The sequence below is a fragment of the Schistocerca americana genome, chromosome 8 (assembly GCF_021461395.2).
Source record: "Schistocerca americana isolate TAMUIC-IGC-003095 chromosome 8, iqSchAmer2.1, whole genome shotgun sequence".
Classification (NCBI taxonomy): domain Eukaryota; kingdom Metazoa; phylum Arthropoda; class Insecta; order Orthoptera; family Acrididae; genus Schistocerca; species Schistocerca americana.
This window is the reverse complement of record NC_060126.1, coordinates 83,759,898-83,780,683: the sequence shown is the minus strand read 5'-3', so window position 1 is coordinate 83,780,683 and position 20,786 is coordinate 83,759,898.

Below are 20,786 nucleotides of genomic sequence, written 5' to 3'. Positions count from 1 at the left end.
GGACATTGAGAATGTGCAGGTTCAGGTTGGGAACGAGGTTATTCGTGATGCAAATGTCAAGAACGTCGGGCCGGTGGTTGTGGTTGAACGGCATGTAGGTAATGTTCTCTGGGGCTCTTATTACTGCATGAAAGCGGCCCTCAAGGTCGTGGAGTCTCTCACCGCAGGGATTAGTTTTTCGGCAGTTCCAGGCGTCATGCTTGGCATTGAGGTCGCCACATAAGAGGACCCGTTCATAGGTGTCAAAGATCCGTGTGAGGTCGCTATCATCATAATCAGCTCTGGGGCTGAGGTATCCGGCGACTAAGGCAATCTTGCGTTGCGGCATTTCTATCTGGACAATTGTGGCCTCTAGTGAGTGCAGCAGTGGCGTTAGTTCAGGGTGATGGGTAACGCGGTGGCGGATATAGATTGCCATGCCAGTAGTGGGAACTCCTTCGTGCCAGTGCACATTGCATTGTTGCCAAATTTATTCAAGATGGTGGTGATGACGTCATCCAAGATGGTGGCATGTAGACTTGGCAACATCGCATGACGTCATCCAAGATGGCTGCTTTTGGCGGTAAAATAGGCCAATTGTGCTACGTCCACTAACCTAACCTCAAGAAAAAATGGCGGGACTTTTGAATTTTGCCTATGTTCACTAACCTAAGCCTCCACTACATGAGGTGTGGAAGCGTATGATAATGGAGGAGTGTCGGAGCAATAAGTACAAGAATTCTGTTCAGCAGATTTCGTCAATGCAGAGGGATGGAGCCAGGATGCATCCTGTAACCAGCATATGCTCATGTGCATGCGCAAACTGCAGGCTTATTTACCATCAAATATTCACTCTTCCAAAACGCAAGAGACATTCAGTTGACGCCAATTCGCTTCGGCATAATCATATTCGTATACAACATATATACCATTGAAGCCCATCCTGCAGAATGTGTTCAATCGATGAGTTACGGGTGTTCGACTGCGATTAGTTTAACAACTGTGTAGTTTGCAAGCATACAGCCGAGGACTGCCCCCATAACCTCCTACATACTGAATGGAAACGTGCATTAATCCTGGAACATACGAATAAGAACACAGTCCTCCAAACAAATTCCCTCGAACGAAATGCTTTAAAAATGCATCACCCATCTCTTGGAAACATCTGCTACTGTTGGAACTGTCTACCTTTTCTAAAGCCCACATAGAAGCTACTAGCCCACAAGAGAGGACTGCCTCCGCTCCAGCAGAGCGACGAACTGATACAGTTCACGAGTTCTCCGCTAGAGAGCACTTCGATAGGTCGTGTGTTCACCTTATTCAACCAATAGCAGCACAGTATCATGATGACGTAGTTGGCTTCTATATAAGGAGGACTCAGCAGCTCCTCCACCTCTGTTCCAGTCAGTCAAGATGAAGCGTCAGTCACCACCACAGCAGAATAGGAGGAGGAGCAAGCAGCACCAGAAAAGTAAGTCCTCAAATTATTGTTATTATTATCCTTTCTTTTCTCAGACGTTATGTCTGGTCAAAAATGGAAAGTGATGCGGACCTTGATCAACCGTGAGTTCCTTTTAACTGTACGGTATATGTTACATTGCATTTAGGATCTTTTGCGTAATTGAACATGTATCAGTAATTACAGATTTCTGTAGTTGTATATATAAGTTTGGATATACTTGTATTGCGTTGATGTACTGGTGGATATTGTATGGTATGACTCCTTTAGTTGATAGTATAATTGGTATAATGTCAACTTTATCCTGATGCCACATGTCCTTGACTTCCTCAGCCAGTTGGATGTATTTTTCAATTTTTTCTCCTGTTTTCTTCTGTATATTTGTTGTATTGGGTATGGATATTTCGATTAGTTGTGTTAATTTCTTCTTTTTATTGGTGAGTATGATGTCAGGTTTGTTATGTGTTGTTGTTTTATCTGTTATAATGGTTCTGTTCCAGTATAATTTGTATTCATCATTCTCTAGTACATTTTGTGGTGCATACTTGTATGTGGGAACGTGTTGTTTTATTAGTTTATGTTTTATGGCAAGTTGTTGATGTATTATTTTTACTACATTGTCATGTCCTCTGGGGTATTCTGTATTTGCTAGTATTGTACATCCGCTTGTGATGTGATCTACTGTTTCTATTTATTGTTTGCAAAGTCTGCATTTATCTGTTGTAGTATTGGGATCTTTAATAATATGCTTGCTGTAATATCTGGTGTTTATTGTTTGATCCTCTATTGCAATCATGAATCCTCCCATCTCACTGTATATATTGCCTTTTCTTAGCCATGTGTTGGATGCGTCTTGATTGATGTGTGGCTGTGTTAGATGATACGGGTGCTTGCCATGTAGTGTTTTCTTTTTCCAATTTACTTTCTTCGTATCTGTTGATGTTATGTGATCTAAAGGGTTGTAGAAGTGGTTATGAAATTGCAGTGGTGTAGCCGATGTATTTATATGAGTGATTGCTTTGTGTATTTTGCTAGTTTCTGCTCGTACTAGAAAGAATTTTCTTAAAAAACCTGCATTATGGACAGTTAGACAATTTATGTCGATAAATCCCCTTCCTCCTTCTTATTGTGAATCTTTTTGTTGCTGAATGTATGTGATGTATTCTGTATTTGTGGCATTGTGATCGTGTAAGTGTATTGATTGCTTCTAGGTCTGTGTTACTCCATTTCACTACTCCAAATGAGTAGGTCAATATTGGTATAGCATAAGTATTTATAGCTTTTGTCTTGTTCCTTGCTGTCAATTCGGTTTTCAGTATTTTTGTTAGTCTTTGTCTATATTTTTCTTCTAGCTCTTCTTTAATATTTGTATTATCTATTCCTATTTTTTGTCTGTATCCTAGATATTTATAGGCATCTGTTTTTTCCATCGCATCTATTCAGTCGCTGTGGTTATCCAATATGTAATCTTCTTGTTTAGTGTGTTTTCCCTTGATTATGATATTTTTCTTACATTTGTCTGTTCCAAAAGCCGTATTTGTATCATTGCTGAATACTTCTATTATCTTTAGTAATTGGTTGAGTTGTTGATTTGTTGCTGCCAGTAGTTTTAGATCATCCATGTATAGCAAATGTGTGATTTTGTGTGGGTATATTCCAGTAATATTCTATCCATAATTTGTATTATTTAGCATGTTGGATAGTGGCTTCAGAGCAAGGCAGAACCAGAAAGGACTTAATGAGTCTCCTTGGTATATTCCACGCTTAATCTGTATTGGCTGTGATGTGATATTATTTGAATTTGTTTGGATATTAAGTGTGGTTTTCCAATTTTTCATTAGTATGTTTAGGGACTGTATCAATTTAGGATCTACTTTGTATATTTCCAATATTTGTAGTAACCATGAGTGGGGTACACTATCAAAAGCTTTTTGGTAATCAATGTATGCATAGTGTAGCGACCTTTGTTTAGTTTTAGCTTGATGTGTCACCTCTGCATCTATTATCAGTTGCTCTTTACATCCTCGTGCTCCTTTGCAACAGCCTTTCTGTTCTTCATTTATAATTTTGTTGTGTGTTGTATGTGTCATTAATTTCTGTGTAATGACTGAAGTTGTATATTTTGTATATTGTTGGTAGGCATGTTATGGGGCGATATTTTGCTGGGTTTGCTGTGTCTGCTTGGTCTTTAGGTTTCAGATAAGTTATTCCATGTGTAAGTGTATCAGGGAATGTGTATGGGTCTGCAGTGTAACTGTTAAATAATTTGGTTAGATGTGAATGTGTTGAGGTGAACTTCTTTAGCCAGAAATTTGCTATTTTATCTTTTCCAGGGGCTTTCCGATTGTGAGGAGAATTAATTGCTCTGGTGACTTCATGTTGCAAAATTATCACTTCAGGCATTTGTGGAATCATCTTGTATGCATCTGTTTCTGCTTGTATCCAGCGTGAATGCCTGATATGCTGTACCGGGTTTGACTATATGTTGCTCCAGAAGTGTTCCATGTCTGTTATGTTTGGTGGGTTGTCTATTTTAATGTGTGTGTTATCTATTGTCTGATAAAATTTCTTTTGGTTTGTGTTGAATGTTTGGCTTTGTTTCCTTCGATTTTCACTTTTTTTGTATCTTCTCAGTTGTTTGGACAACGCTTGTAATTTCTGCTTCTTTTCATTTAATTGCTCTATCGCTTCTTGTTGTGAGATTTTACCTAACCTTTTTCGTTTTTTGTCTGATATTTCATTTCTTATAAACTGTGTTAGGCTACAGATCAGAATAGAAAAACTGAGAAGAGCTGTGTTGCCATGCTGGTTTTATGGGTTTCTTCTGTGTATTGGTTTGTTCTGATCTCTGCCTAGTGTGTATATTTAGTGTAGTGAGTGCTCCTATATAAACCAGTAATTGTAACTCTTCCATAGTTGTATTTTTATTTATTTTGTTGTGTATGATTGTGTTGATAGTTGTTGTTGTTGTTTCGACTTGTGGGTTATTTGGTGGTCTATGCAAGAATGGTATAATGTCTGTATTTGTGTCTTTGTAATCTATATATGTTAGATGAAATTTTTCTTCTATATCTAACATGTGTGTCACTTGATGTTCTATTTGTGCTTGTTCTGGTGGCTGCCTTAAGATTTCGTTTTCCTCTGATTGTTTAATTGGTGCGTGTTGTTCTTTGTTTGTTTGTTCTGGGATGTTTGAGTCAATTACTGTATTTTCTTCTTCTTCTGATTGCACATTATTTTGTTCCAGCATTTGTTGTACTTGTTGTTTGATGTTTTCTAATTCTGACTGGGGTATCCTGTTATTCTTGATTATTACGCGGATCTGATCAGCTAGTCGTTGTTCTGTTAAAAATTTTAATTCTGGGTATGTGGTAATAAATGTTGTGTATACTTGTGATCTGTATCCAGTTGTGTTGGTTCCTAAGTTTGTTGCTTGGTAATATGAGGTGTCGATTAACTTCATCTGACCATCTCATCCTCTGTCTTTGTTTTCCTTCTAGGGTGGTTGCAGGAATCATATCCTGCAAAACACCTCTATTTGGATTTAAATCATTTTCCGTGTGGCTAGCAGTGTCGTTACCATTGTGGACGGGCATAGGGTTCAAGCGTCGTCCCCGACGACCATGACAGCACTTGTCCGAGGCTTCATTAGTTCTGTCCTGAACCAACTAATCACACTAAAAGGGGGGTTAGCCCTATTAGTAGTTTGTTCTTTTCGTCCCCTTTTATGACTGGCAGAACATACCGAAGGCCTATTCTTTTCCCGGGCCTCCACGGGGTTTATTATTATTATTATTATTATTATTATTGCTATTGAATATTATTTCTCTACCAACATCACATCATTTCTTATGGATATTCGTCTTGGTCCTCCAGCAGCTCCGCCCATGACGTCAGCATCAGTAGGTCCCAGCATGTCCCGGCCCACTCACGTGAAGGCCTCGGACTCGTCCACGCAGGATCCTGTAGATCAGCTTCTCAGCATGCTGGAGCAGGATAGCCAGGTGTTAATGTCGGTGCCAGACGCTGCGCATGACGGGGCTTCACAGTACTGGGCTCCTTCATACATGTCGTCCACTGATCATAATCTCACAAGGGACATCCCACCATCAGTGCAAGAACAGCAGGCTAACAGCACTGGTGTGGATGTCGTGGATGAGAAGATACTGACCGCCGCTTCACCTCGTCCTTTACTATTCGCCTCAAGCTATGTGTTAACAGTTAGTTGAGAGGCTACCGTATTGTGAAACTTCAAGTCCTACATGGATACGTTTTGAACCACTGTGTTAGTGCTGGAAAATGTGCTCAAAAATATTAAAGTGAAGTTTTCTGACTACAAGTGTGATGAACTGTGTCGTTTAAAAACACAAATCAAGAATCATATGACTACCGAATATTATCCATCCCACTCCTACCAGGACATGTACTGTGGCAGTCTAACTGTGAGTATTCTATCAATGTATGATGACGCTACACTAAAAATTAAAAGTGCTGATGACTATAGTATTTTCAGTATTTTCATGCATCACCCCATTGTTGATAACTTGTTCAATTTAGACATGACTAATTAGTACGATAGAGAGACTAAATAGATGGTGCCCATATGTTCAGGCAGTGTACAACGACATCATTAACTGGCTTCACACATGTAGCATCCACATAGATGATATAGAACATTGTTTTAGTATGTGTATAACACCAGTGGCCAAGTCTTGTGCTATTCCTCGAACAAGTGTTGAAAATGTCGAACTCAAATTTACTGATGGAATACCAGACTATTGTAATTCACCCATAACATTACGAGATATACGTGCTGAATTTCAAGTATACAAGAAGCAGCTATTTTCCAAATACTGTACTTCTGCTGCACCGCTTAAAAAAGAATGTGCTGATTTTTTTCTCATGCTGATCATATTTGTAAATATTTTAATAAATAAATATATTATTTTATAATATTAAATTTGTCATTGTGTGTTTTTTATTTGTCAAGACAAAATTTCACCTACGTTAATCTATATGACTGCCTTCCCTTTAAATATACCACCTCAAGTTCATTCTATTGTGCAGCCGCTGTAGCTCAGTTGTTAAGGTGACTGCGCTATAGTGACTACACACAAACACATATTTTTAGTCATATAAAAGCGTATTCCACACCTTGACCTACCACAGTAGGTATCATGGTGGGCTGGGTGAAACACCCTCGCCTCAAGGGCTTTGTTGTAGGTGACTGGTCCTGTGATGATGACCAAGACCAGAAAACCAACAAGAATGGACCACTCCTTCCCGACAGCATACGAGCTATAATTGTAGGTCCATCCAGCTAAGACAAATGTCCTCATGGCTCTGTTAACGCACATAGACGGAGTCCGCTTGGAGCACCTTTTCGTCTTCTCCAAAACGCTCTTTCAGCCCTTCCAGTTACTGAAGAAAATATTAGATGGAGTAGACGGTGTAACGTACAGAGCCTTCGGTGAAAGCGTCGACGTCCCCCCCCACCTGAAGAGGTAAAGCCTAACACAGCGTTCATATTTGATGATGTCACTGTTGAAAAGCAAGATCAAATCCGTAAATATTTCTGCTTTGGCCATCATATGGGTGTTGATGTATTTTATCTGAGTCAAACGTATTCCAGGATCCCAAAACAGCTGGTGAGGGACAACACAAATCTCATTATAGCATTCAAACAAGACAACCTCAATTTAAAGCACATTTACCATGCTCACGTAGGGACCCACATGTCGTATAATGAATTGGTAAACCTATGTGCTGATTGCTGGAACCACTCCACATATGGCTTTCCCATTGTTGATAAAACCCGTAAACTACATGACGGTAGGTATAGCCGGAACTTCCAAGACTTTCTCCATATGTAAACGTACGAAAATACCTTACCCCATCAGTTAAGATTTTTAAATTTGATATTGGTGTACATTCGGGCACTCTTTCTTTGCACACCTAATCTCTCAGACTGAGCGTCCACCATCCGTGCGAATTCGTCCATGGTGAAATGTTGAGTCCAGACTAGTTAAAGTTGCAAGGGAATTAAAGGACACCCAGAAACTTCTTGCCATTAACCAAAACCGGATAGAGAACAGAATTAGCGCAATTGAGGGCGTGATAGAAGCCGAGGCCGTTGTTATTGAAGAAGGTGGCGTAGGAAAAAAGGAGAAGAAGTAGTACAACAAAGCATATATAAAACCACATGATATTCAGAGCTCTGATTAGTATCCTTCGAGATGTCGACAAAGCATAAAGTCATTCAGGCGCGCAAAGCAGTTCGAGAGAAATTACGTTTGCTGAAGTTGGGGCATATAGATCGCGAGCAAACACTAAATAAAACTTTTAAACCTGTTACCGAATCTATCACCAAGATAGCTTTGCATAATAATGACCCAATCGCAGAATTCACCAACCAGTATCCGACTGTTAAGATAGATAGAATTTTTGGTGTCAGCAGGTCGAGATCGTACATGCTGGGCTCTCAAACTATATCCGATAGCACAATACGCATCGGGGATACAGTGTTTTAAAGAACACCTGGCTTAATTAACCTAATCTTCCTAAGGCCATCAAAAAACAAAATACTCAGCCGATGATCGCAAAGTCTATCGGGAAATAATTAACTTGGCTGATCTGTACACAAATGCCGATGGAACACTGAAAAACCCTTAAAACTCTAAATATGCTACCATTATACAACCTTTACTCAATGAGCAAGCTAAAAGTGTCAGTGAGGGTATAGACTTTCAGCGTAAAGGAGTGAGCAATCAAGTCCCGCAGTATGTCTATTAGTTCATCTGGGTCATCGTAATATATAGACTTCGACTGTTGATGGCTTCAGCTGCTGCGGGCAATACAGCTCATTCGAATGAGGTTGTATCCATAATCTCAGAGCTTCGAGAGACAGGTATCATCGAATAAGTATGGAAACCGTGGTTCGAGAACTGCACAATCCTACACGCAAAACATACCCTCATAGACATTTCATGATTAAAGGGCTGGATGACCTCTGGCAAGCTGATCTTGTAGATATGAATCAATATTCACCTCATAATAATGGACTGAAATACATTTAACTGGTTGAGATATTGCTGTGGTGTTTGAGCGTCTGTTGCAGACAGGAACGAATCGATGCCCGACCAATCTTCAAACCGATCACGGTGGGGAGTTTTACAATGACCATTTCAAGACTGTGATGGCGCGGTATGGCATATGCCACTACTCCACGTTTGCCCACCTTAAAGCTAGTATTGTCGAGCGGTTGAACAGAACAATCAAAGCTCAAATGTGGATGCAGTTTAATCTTCGCGGTTCGTACAAGTGGGTAGATATCCTCCCACAGATAACTGCAAAGTATAATCGAACCAAACGTAGTACAATAAAAGTGAGACCGATCGATGTTCGCGATAATTCACTCATGGACACAGTATATTTCCGTATTAAAATACTCGACCCTCGCAAACAGAGGTTCAATATAGGCGACTTAGTACGTATTTCAAAACACAAGACTTGGGGCGGAATTATCCCGTTCCTCGTTCCAACCCTTGCAGCACTGTCCGCTATAGGTTCACTCACAGGCGGTGCCGCAGCTGTAGCCAAAACGGTCAAAAACGCACAGAATGCACAAGCCCAACTAGATGAAGCCAGAAGACATAATAGCGCTATGGAGGCAGCAGCCATCGGAAAAGGTCTCTACTTGAAACCATACAGGAAAGGACTAGGTCTCTTCATAAATAAAAAAAAAGTCCGTTAGTTATCCTACCCGGCCGAGCGCTCACGAATAAAGATCTAGTTAAAATTATTAAACAAAAACTTCACATTCGTGGGTTCGGCGGCGTCTTTATGCGGAATACATTATCGAAGACCATGTGGCGGACTAATGAGTGCGGAATTGTAAATTTAGATGTTGCTAGGGGTCCAGGGTCCCATTGGGTTGCGTATGTTAAGAAAAGTCCAAATACAGTTCAGTATTTCGATTCATTCGGCGATTTACAGCCGCCTGAAGAATTACAACGCTACTTCACCAGCAAAAGACGCGTCTTCTACAATGTCCGGCGATATCAGGACTTTAACACATATCTCTGTGGTCATCTCTGCGCTATGTTCCTCATCACAGCGACGGCGAACCCCCTCTAGAATGCGTCATCGTCAGATCATGTGCGCGATATATAAAAGAGCTGTCATTGAACACATGACCATCATTTGATGTTTAGATGCAATGTCGTACACTCTGACTTTAAAAGAGCGAGGATCAGTATTACGCGCAAATTACTTTCCGCCGATTGATTTAAGTGCAGGGGGCTGGAGTATTGCACTGATTGGCCTAGAGACGTATAACAGCATTCCAAATAATACACAGAACAACAATAAACTACATCTTGAAATTGACAGCCATAAGGAGATTCTACAAATACAACCTGGTGCCTACAATATTGATGATTTAAACGAACTCTTAAAACAGTCAGAAAAAGTTATTGAACTACGGGCAAACATTAATACCCTTAAATCTGAAATACGGACAGAGAGTGCTACGATCGACTTTACACAGAGACATTCAATTGGTCCACTGCTAGGTTTTGCGAAGGATCGTGTTTTGGTGAAGGATGGAAGTAAATTTTACTCATCATATCATGCTGTAGATATACTCCCAGTGAGTACAATCCACGTTGAGTGTAATATTGCCACAAACTCATACCCGAACGATAAATTGATTCACTCAATTTACGGATTCTTTCCTACAGTCGGCACAGGGTATAAAATAGTTCAAGCCCCCACAAACGCTATACATCTCCCGGTTACTGTTCAGACACTGGACTACTTTGAACTGCGTATTGTGGATTAGAACAATCAGCTTGTTAACTTTAGAGGAGAAGAGATCATTGTACGCCTCCATCTAAGGCGAGATGGGAATAAAGTATAAAGCTAGCACACCAGGTTCACAACCCGTTAGTGCAACGCGGAAGGGCAAGTGATAACACGCCTTAATTACGAATTCCTCATTTCAGCGGGTTTAAAGCCGCAGAATGACGTCGCTCAACGTAACTCAGTCAGTAGAGTATGATGACCGAATTATTCGTCATGAATACCACTCACAAAAAACCCTACGCTTCAAGCACATTTAACAAAAATGATGAAATTAGGATTGTTATGCAGCATCAGGACGTGGTAACACTGCCTAGCAAGAGCTTCCTCTATCTGAACTACACATTTAAGAAAGCTGACGGGGCTACTGTAGCGCTCTCGAAGCTCACTCGAAATGCCGTTGCATTCCTGTTTCAAGAGATACGCTATGAACTCAACGGAATTGAAATAGACCGAACTAGAAATGTTGGCTTTACATCAGCCCCTAAGACGTACGTTTCAGTCTCACCCTCTGATTCAAACAGTTTGGAAAATGCTGGGTGGTTATAGATGCAGTGGATGGGGAGGGTGGACAAAGCCGATGTACCGCATGCATGCCACTAAAAATACTTATGGGTTATTTTGAGGATATGCAGCGAATAATTATCAACGCTAAACAGGAACTTATTTTGGTGAGCAGTGCAAGCGATGCGAATTCATTCTCTCAAACAGCTGCAGAGAATGTTCAAATCAAGATTAATAGCATATCATGGAAAATGCCTCACATCACCATTGCCGACGAGGAGCACTTGAAGCTCTTAAAAGTTCTGAATGCTGGCACCTACCTACCACTAACTTTCCGATCATGGGAGCTTTTTGAATACCCAGTCCTACCTACAGCGTCCACACATACTTGGGCTATTAAAACATCAGTGCAGTTGGAAGCACCTCGATTCATCATACTCGCATTTCAAACTCAAAGGCATGCTTATGTATCAAAGGACTCAACTGAATTTGACCACTGCAAGTTAACTAACGCCAGAGTCTACTTGAATTCAGAATACTACCCATATTAGAATCTACATCTACAGTGTGACAGCAATGTATACAGTCTGGCATTTGACATGTATGCGAGATTCCGAGCATCTTACTACGAAGGTGTTGAAAATGAAGGATGCCTGCTCAGCCCACAGAGTTTCAAGAAGCTAGCGCCAATAATCGTGACTGACTGTTCAAAACAGAATGAGATAATTAAATCAGGACCTATAGATGTACGGATTGGATTTGAATCTTCAGCAAACTTCCCTGATCAGACTTCGGCATATGCTCTCGTTTTGCATGATCGTCTCGTTAACTACTGTCTGCTCACTGGTGTAGTGCAACGAGTTGTATAAATTATTACGAACTCGCACTCTGCTAGCTCTAGCGTAGATCACGATGTTACCTGAAGGTGTGAGGATCGTAGCTGACGTTCAAGGATTTTACTATGATGAGTGCAGGTGTTTCATAATTAAAGACTGTGCATTAATTGTTATATCCTAGCCAGTAATGCCACCCGAGCCCGCTGCTAAAAAGGTTGGCAGCATCAAAGTCCGGACGCCGTCCGCATAAGCAGCGCCAGCGAGACAGGAAATCGCCGCAAGTCTGCGCGCGCCACCGCTGGCTTCTGGTTTCTTAAGCGCTGGAGTCGCGAGCGCTAGGACAGTTCTGTATTCGCCGCTCAGTTGTATACTCGCCACCGAATTGTGTACTTGCTAGTCAGTTGTGTGTTCATCGCAGCCGAGTTGTTGTTTGTCGTCAGCCGACGCTGACCTAGCCGCTCCGACTCGAACTAGACAGATCTCTGTAGACACGGAGTTCACTACTGTGTTTCTGTATCTTCGTTAATAAAGATAAGTACCGACTTTTATTTAATCAGAGTGTTTGGGTTTTCATCTTTCTGTTCACTGTTCCAGCGGACCGGTCGGCCCGCTATTAAAAGTGTGGCGGTGACTTCGTAAGCCGTTTCTACAGCGAATTGTTTGTCCCTACGAACGCCGCCACAAAATTAATAGCATTCACGCAAAGTGATGGAGTAATAGGAACATTTGTATCAAGCGTTGAATCGCCGAAACCATTTAAAGACGTCAAGTGCAATAAGACATTCAGAAGCTCGATGTGGCTAACAAAGTTCTATCACGGTATTATGTGGGACGCCCCTGGCATCTCTTATAAGCATTTGCTCCAATTGCTGAGAGTATTTGATCATAAGGAGACAATAATCTACGTTAAAGGCGATGAGAAGCGTAGCTGGCTGCGTCGAATCTTCAAATATGCGGCTATCCAGAACCTGGAATACTACGATTGTCCACCTATCCCTCAACTTAGACAGTGAACATGTGAAGAAGAAAAAAATAGTTTTGTGTCAGCATCTGAAAATGTAAAATTACTTTAAAAATGGCTCACAAATAAATAAATAATTTTTTTCTCCATAAAAATTCTTGTTTTCTTTCTGTGACACCTACTTCCATAGAAGTAAGTTTATTAGTGATACTGTACGTGAAGCACATTCCACTGGAGCTGTCTGAGGCAGTTTACCTGCTTCTACCTCGCCGGCGCGGCGATGAGTCAGCCGTTGATAGTGACAGGACCTGAAAGAGAGAGTTCTAGGGTCAGCTTCGCCAGATGCCCGCCGTTTAAAGTGACAGGACCACAAAGAGAGTGGCGGGGTCTGTTTGTGACCGGCGGACGAAGTCCAGCACGCGTCATTCAGAGTTCATCTGTGTCTTTAAATCAGTAAAAACCTTATAGGTCTCTCTCTGTGCCAGTGCAACGTATATGGATCATGAATGAGGGTCAAATAATAACAAACTCGGGCAACTTTTTTTTCAATAAAATAATTGAATTTATTATTCAATTCAGATTTTGTTTGCGACATATCAGTTTACAGTAAAATGGTTCACTTTCTTTCACATTATATGAGTTTACAGATAAATTATTCGTCTTCAAGTAAAAATATGAAAGTTCTGATCTTTGCAGATACGTGTTTTTACATTATTCATAAATATATAAGCACTGTAATATATATATAAACTAAAGCAGAGGTACTAGAACGTAATTATATTATCTTACAAGGTAAATAATATCTCTAGTGAAGTTCCACCGGAGCAGTTTTTTTAACTGAAGGCAAATGTATTTTTAGTTCAAGATAGTGGATCTAAAACATTTTCCACTAGCAATGTAAGTTATATTTCGTTGAAGTAAGTGGCTCTAGACATTTTCCACTACAACAAGCAGGTGAACACATTTCTCGGTATAGAGTTTTAATCCACCGTCAAGTATATGTAAAGAATTTAATTGGTGGAACTCACATTCTTAAAAAAACTAGTTCTGACTGGATGGCTAGCGGCAGGTGAAACTTACAACTACTACTAAGATCAAAGCAGATATGAACTGCGAAATTGTATTTTCGTCTTCTTCTATTTGATTATAAGAGGTGTAAAATATTTATCTGCTTTCGGTCATATAGCCATTGACTAGTAATAGTGGAGAAAAAATATACAAATATATGTAAAGACCTTTTTTATAAATGGGATTATTTTGGTTTTTTATGTTTTTTATGATTTTTTTGTTTTTTCTTTGATAGAATAAATAATATTTACACACATGCACACTTAACACAGGCTCATACACATTCACACACACTCAGACATACACGGAAGTACGCAAGCTGATACACACTACAAAACACTCTCATTCAGTATTTACACTATGATAAAAGGGTCCTACTACTACTCTGCAGACACTCTCGCCGTCTCTCTCTCTCTCTCTCTCTCTCTCTCTCTCTCTCGACCGATTTTAAACTGCAGCACAGTGTACACCTCGTGCGCTATCAATCGAGTACTAGTTTGCCGGCCAATATGCGGCGGCTGCAGCTCAGCACCGCGAACACCACCACGTAGGCACTGCAAATAGTCTTCGATAGACAGAGCTCGTGATGCCATCCGTCGTACCCCCTTAGCCCGTCTCTGAGTGGGACCTTCCAATGTGCGATATGCATACATCTTGGACCGAAGACCTACAAACTCCACAATCGGCAATCCATTCGTCTCGTCTTTCATGAGACCGGTAACCTTGTTTTGTGGAACAATACCATAAGGATTATCGGTCGCATAAGAAGACGTGTCGAATTCATTGGCGTGGTACCTAATTACTTCATATGGATCACAGTTCTTCACCCAATAGATGAAACTATCTGTATCCATATAAAGTAATTTAGGATCTGCGAAATGGGTTTTCGCAGACACATAATGAAAGTGATACATGTGGAGTTAGGATAGGTCTAGTATGCAAATCCCCACATAGATAGGTTTAGTAAACTCTACTGCAGTTTTAGCCATCTCCACAGGAACAAAATTCTTATTGAAAACAGTGACTCGTTTAAAATTTGGTCTAGCAATGCATTTTCGTACGCCATAACGCCCATCCCATTGCGTTATAATAAAAATTTCACGTCGTTCCCTCAAATTCTCCATAGTTTTTCCGAAAATTGAATTATTCATTAATTTATAAAAATCTTTCTCAAAGTCACACGACGCGGAAGTTCTCTGTCTCGTATTCAGATCAATATACTCCTTCAACCAGGGGGACTGCTTGAAGGAGATAGCCTGCGTGATTTTAACCTGCTCCATACCCAAGCTGAGGCATTGCTGGAGGTTAAGATAGTGAATGATGTACCTCTGCTTGTCCCCCAGCGGTGTGGAACCTCCTCGCGGAACTAGTTGCTCTGGACACAGCGGCAAATCGGCACGCGCGTCATGCAAACTAATAGAGTATTTGAGTTCTGCCTCCACAACATACCCTACATCAGAATCGGCGGCCATACCCCCCCCCCCCCCCCCTGATTTTTCCACCTAATCCCTTGCATTCGTCTTCGGACAGCCACGTAAACTCGCGAATAGGCAGACATTCCTTCATAGCGTGTCCGTATAAGTTATTCACATCTAGATAAAATATATGACTTGAATCAAGGGATGCGTTAAACCTGTCACCTATCCGTGGGTTATTTGCTTTTGCGTGTATGAATACTTTGGCAGAGCCCCCCACGGATCGCTCGCTCAAAGAAAAGAAGCATGTGAGGATCGGTCAATAATTCGGTACTGCGCCTCGTTTTCTTGAGCATCGGGTCCCAAGACAACCCAGGTGCCGTGTAATAAAAGGCAGGGTCCAGAGAATATGTGGTCATACATAGACTCCGGAACTTCTCGAAAACGTCCGCAAGCAAGCGCTCGTCTGTGTCCATGTAAAGACGTGCGTACTCTCCTAAATTAGAAATGTTGAATTCCCACCAGACATTCACGGCATGCTCATACTCTGCATTCGTTATCGTGTGGCCTGTGAGGTTGCTCGAGAATGCAGTTATGTCGGGTAGCCTGGTTTCGTCGAGTTTGACCATACTGTTCACATACTCTTATGGAAAAACCCCTTTCCTAGTCACAAGTTGAAACTGTTCCTCATCGGGAAATGCAACTCGAGTGATATACATATCCGCCGGAGGTAGAGTTTCAACAAGTTTCTGTAGTGGTGCCTGCATAAAACGTAGTGTATCGAGGAAGCGCAGTGTAATTCTTGACATCATTCGTTTGGAGAATGATATATACTTCTCGACGCTCTCAGGTAGAACACTCACCTGATCATTCTCCAAACCGAAATTGGCCAAGTGCTCAACTAGAAAATGAACGTCATACCCACTTAAATTATGAAAGAAAACTGGTATGTGCCTAGGTAATTGGTACTTCAAATTGCACGCATTGTGAGCAGCGCCACGGAATTTCCCTGTAAGATGACAGTGGTCCCTACGAGGAGTTTCCGCTTTTCTGTCCAACGGCAGCCCACAAATATGACACTCGGTGGCTTTATTATACAAATCTTCATCCTCCTTCGATTCGGTCATTGGAACGTTGCCGCTGTACAGCTTATCAACTTCCAGTGAAAATTTTTCAAGCTCAGAGAGCAACCAAATCGATGGATTATCGCCGACGTAAGATTTGTATGGGTTAAGGTTGGTGTCATATGACGAAACAATTTGGTACGCTGCCACATAAGGTACGTGTTTTTCTGTAAAGGTGGTGTGGGAGGTCGGAGGATCGCCTTCACAGCGGGTCACTTGAGCAAGGATGCACTCAAAGTCGGCGTACACAACAAACGGACACCGCTCTTGGTGGTGAGCATTCCTAAACTTTATGAATTTGTTTTCTTGGGTAGGCATAATAACATGTACCGCATCCTTGGAAGTACAGTCTACTAGATGCGTAGCTAATAACTGTTCAGAGGAGAAATAATTGAGAAACCTTAAACAAATATGTTTTACATTATGATCAGCTGGCAGGAAAGGAATCGGGACATGTCCTTGATCCAGACATAGTGATAATTGTCACCTTCAGAAAAGAGCAGGATATTTACATGCAGCTCACGCTCACCGGCAAATTTTGAGAAATGGAGGGGGCAGACTACGACATGCTTGTCTTGCTCGTCTGACCTGCTTTTCTTCTTCTCCAGGCCATAAACGTGTACCGATATTCCGGTAGTCTGCGCCTCAAATTTAGGTATGTCCTGGATCTTGACGGGGAACTCAATACCATCAAAGTTATAATGTGTGCTAATATCACTGACTTTGTATGTACCTGGACGATAAGGGCAATCTCTATAATTGTAGTTTCTCTCGCAAGCCAGGATTGACCATGCAAAACAAGCCTGATCTTTTGTATTTTGGACATAAATGCATGCTTGTTTATTAGCTATATCTTTAGGGAGCTTGATATAGCTAGACCCTCCATTTAACGGATCGTGGACATGTATATGGATGTCCAGGTGTAGAATTCTGCTGAGTGCCTTAGCTGAGCCGTGGACTTCCATCTCGGAAAAGCGGCCCAATATGACACTCAAGGTGGATTTACGAAACCACTCGGCGATCGATGTGCTCCGCGTTATCACGCCATTATCCCCCCAAAGATAATGAATGCTGGTCTCTTCCTCACCAGACTGAACTTTGGGGGGGGGGGGCTGCGATAACTCGATGCAGAGCACTGCACTTAACGGCGGGATAACGCAGATTATCGACTACCCTGAGGAGCTCGGTTTCCAGGACAGGGAGGCACGCGTTTAAAAATCCAACACGATCGCGGTACCCCCCTGCCAGGTTTTCGATGCGAGTGACTGAGATTCGCTCCTCGAAGGCGTCGGCAATCGCCGAGTACTGCAACTGACGTATGGTGCTACCGACCTGATCTACTTCACTAAAAGAGCGGGTTAGAGAACTGCCACTAGCCACAGGATGATCACTAATACTATTACTACTAATGATACTGGGGGTCCAGCTGGTGGATGACGGTGTTGGCGATGGTGCGTGATCATCATTTAATGGGAGGGGTATGCGTGTTGGTACACGAACCTTGCGCTGGCGGTGTCGTGGGCAGTCAGCTTCGGGAGGCAGATAATGCGGCGACGAGAGATCAGTGAAACAGACAGGCTGCGTGACCTTGGTAGCGGCGGTGGCGACCGCTCCCCTTGCGGCGGCTGTAGGCGGCCAGTGCGAGCAGCCGGGTAGAGGTTCGGCAATCTTGCCAGCTGCAGCTTCGCGCACACGTGCTGGCCGCTGCGAGGGACCAGCGGGCGTGCCCCAGTGCGAGCAGCCGGGGACGGGGTCCGTGACGGCGGCTGACGCACGTGGTGGCCTGGGGGAAGTCCCTGCGTGAAAGTGGTCGGGCACGGCTTCCGTGACCTTGAGAGAGGCGGCAGCTTCACGTGAGGCGACAAGGGGCGCTTTGGCAGGCGAAGCGTGTCTCTGCGGGCGGCATTGATGGCCGGGTTTAGCCGCGACAGGCACACGCGCAGAGATAAAGTAAAGTAATATAAGTACACTGTCTACGGTGGTGAATTCTAACGTTGGCAAAGATAGTTATAATGAGTGTGAGTGAGTAATTGCCGGCCGAAGTGGCCGTGCGGTTAAAGGCGCTGCAGTCTGGAACCGCTAGACCGCTACGGTCGCAGGTTCGAATCCTGCCTCGGGCATGGATGTTTGTGATGTCCTTAGGTTAGTTAGGTTTAACTAGTTCTAAGTTCTAGGGGACTAATGACCTCAGCAGTTGCGTCCCATAGTGCTCAGAGCCATTTGAACCATTTTTTGAGTGAGTAATTACCTTTTTGGCTCTGACTCCAGGGCATGAACAGTTCATCCGGGCAGTCTATCGCACCGTCGAAAAAATAATCAATGCCATCATTCAATAAGTCTTTATAATGGTCTAGAACAAACAAGATATTTTATAAATGGAATTGATAGAGAAAAAGAAATAAGTATAGTATTATTATTAGAGATAGGTAATTTTTGACTTACAAGTAGGCGACTGTTGCTGGAGGGCCTGGATCTGTTCATCAATAGAATGAAGGTCGTCGATGGCGTTTCCTCTAACAGAAGGGAAGATAATTTTTAGTCATTTTGAAAACGATAGCTAGAGTGAAAGAGGATTTATTTTTCGGTATACTCACGTGAGTGATGTTGTTCTGGAGCTGGGGGCTGAATCCAATTATGTATTGGACTACGTGGGGCAGCCCCCAGCTCTGCTTCCAACTCTTGCTGCATTTGCCTTAAGTGATCTAGAAAGAACGAAATAATAATAGTAATAATAATAATAAGATATATGAAATAAGAAAAAAAATTTTTAAATTGTTAATGTAAACGAGTACAATATTAAAAAAAATTTATACTCACAGGGCAATTCCGACTTTGACTGTAGCACAGGAGGCTGTTGGACTCTAGCCCGCTTCTCGCATTCCAGGATCAAGCCCTCTAGGTCCACTATAACAATGAGATAAATTATATAATTAATAAGCGGAAATATATATAAGGTATACAGGAAAATGGATAATGAAGAAATAGAAATTATTTACTTACTCGTTAATGGCGTATCCTGGACCTTGGACCTCTTGGCTGATGAGGGAATGCTGGCTGAGCTAGCTCTCGTCATCATGTTGAGCAGCGAAAAAACAAACGAACGATGCGGCGGACAACGGACGAGTGAGAAAGATGAGTAGGGGGGTGACTCCTTATATAAGTGTGATGACGTAGTATCACGTGATCTTAGGATGGACGAATGGGTGTTGAGGATTGTGTGGAGGTCGTGAATGAGTTCACTAGCAACTCTGGTGGCTGAAAGCTGAACTTCTCAGATGCTTCCAGGACATGGGAGGGAGCTGAGCATTTTACAAAATAATTGATCGTATTTAGAATGGGGAGTGAATTGAGGATTTGAGATCATGAGATGTGTCAGGGTGTATGATTTATTATTAAAAAGTATTTTATATAGATGTAATTGGAGGTTGAATGTATTAAATGGTTCAAATGGCTCCAAGCACTATGGGGCTTAACTTCTGAGATCATCAGTCCGCTAGACTTAGAAACTACTTAAACTTAACTAACCTAAGGACATCACACATATCCATGCCCAAGGCATGATTCGAACCTGCGACCGTTGCAGCAGCGCAGCGACTAAATAAAAGGGCTCCAAATAAATAGAGCGCAGACCCTTCCTTACTTCCCCGAGCAGCACAGCGCAGTCTGAGCTGTTTTTGCGCAGTAACGGCAACCTGGTCAGAATGTGAGTGAGTAGACAAATAACTGGACAAATTTATCTGTAGACGAGTTACAGGTCTGGAAGGAATGAATATCTTGATGGGTGTGGTTGTGTTGCCAAGTGTAGTGCACTACTGGAGTTCAGAAACTGCCTTATGTCAACCTTACATATCGAAACCTATGAGAAGTAAAAGTTTCAAAAAGATATGTCGCAAATAAATAAAGTACACTCGTTGCTCCTTCCATCAGCGTATGCACTGAAATTATTTCCGAAAAGTAGCAGTTGTTTGGCTATTTGGAGGTAAATGTTTTACATTATTTACAAGCGGTTCGCATGTCTGTAGGCTGTGCTATGAGTTATTTTTAACTGTTTACAATTACCAAGCGTGTGTCCAAAGCATTATAAATGAATTATGTAGGAGTGTTTTGCAGGTCTGTATGGTGTGGAACATGTCGGTGTGATACATATACTCCATTCCTAAATAAAGTAAATTCGTTCCTCCATCCATGGACCTAGTGCAGGGTGAGTCCGTTTACCAGGAACGTGTAGGAAGAGGTTGAGTGCTGGTGGCTTAGTTTGAAACAATTTTCTCAGGTTGCTGGCGGAAGCGCAAGTGTCCTTTGTTTACTGGCAGATTTCGAACTTAGCACTGGTTCCTAGGAGGAGGATGTGGCGGTCTGGTCGTCCTAGAAAAGTAGTTGAAATTAGGGAGTTGAACACGTTTGAATACATATATGAAATTGTAAATTCAATTATTTAATATAGCGTGGTGATGAGGGTGAATTAGCGAGCGTTCTCGCGACAAGCAAACGCGCTGTTATACGGTCGTGGTGGATTCCACTGTCGGTCAAACTCTGGCGCCAAACGTATATTTTGTCCGGCACGCGGTCTACAGGTTC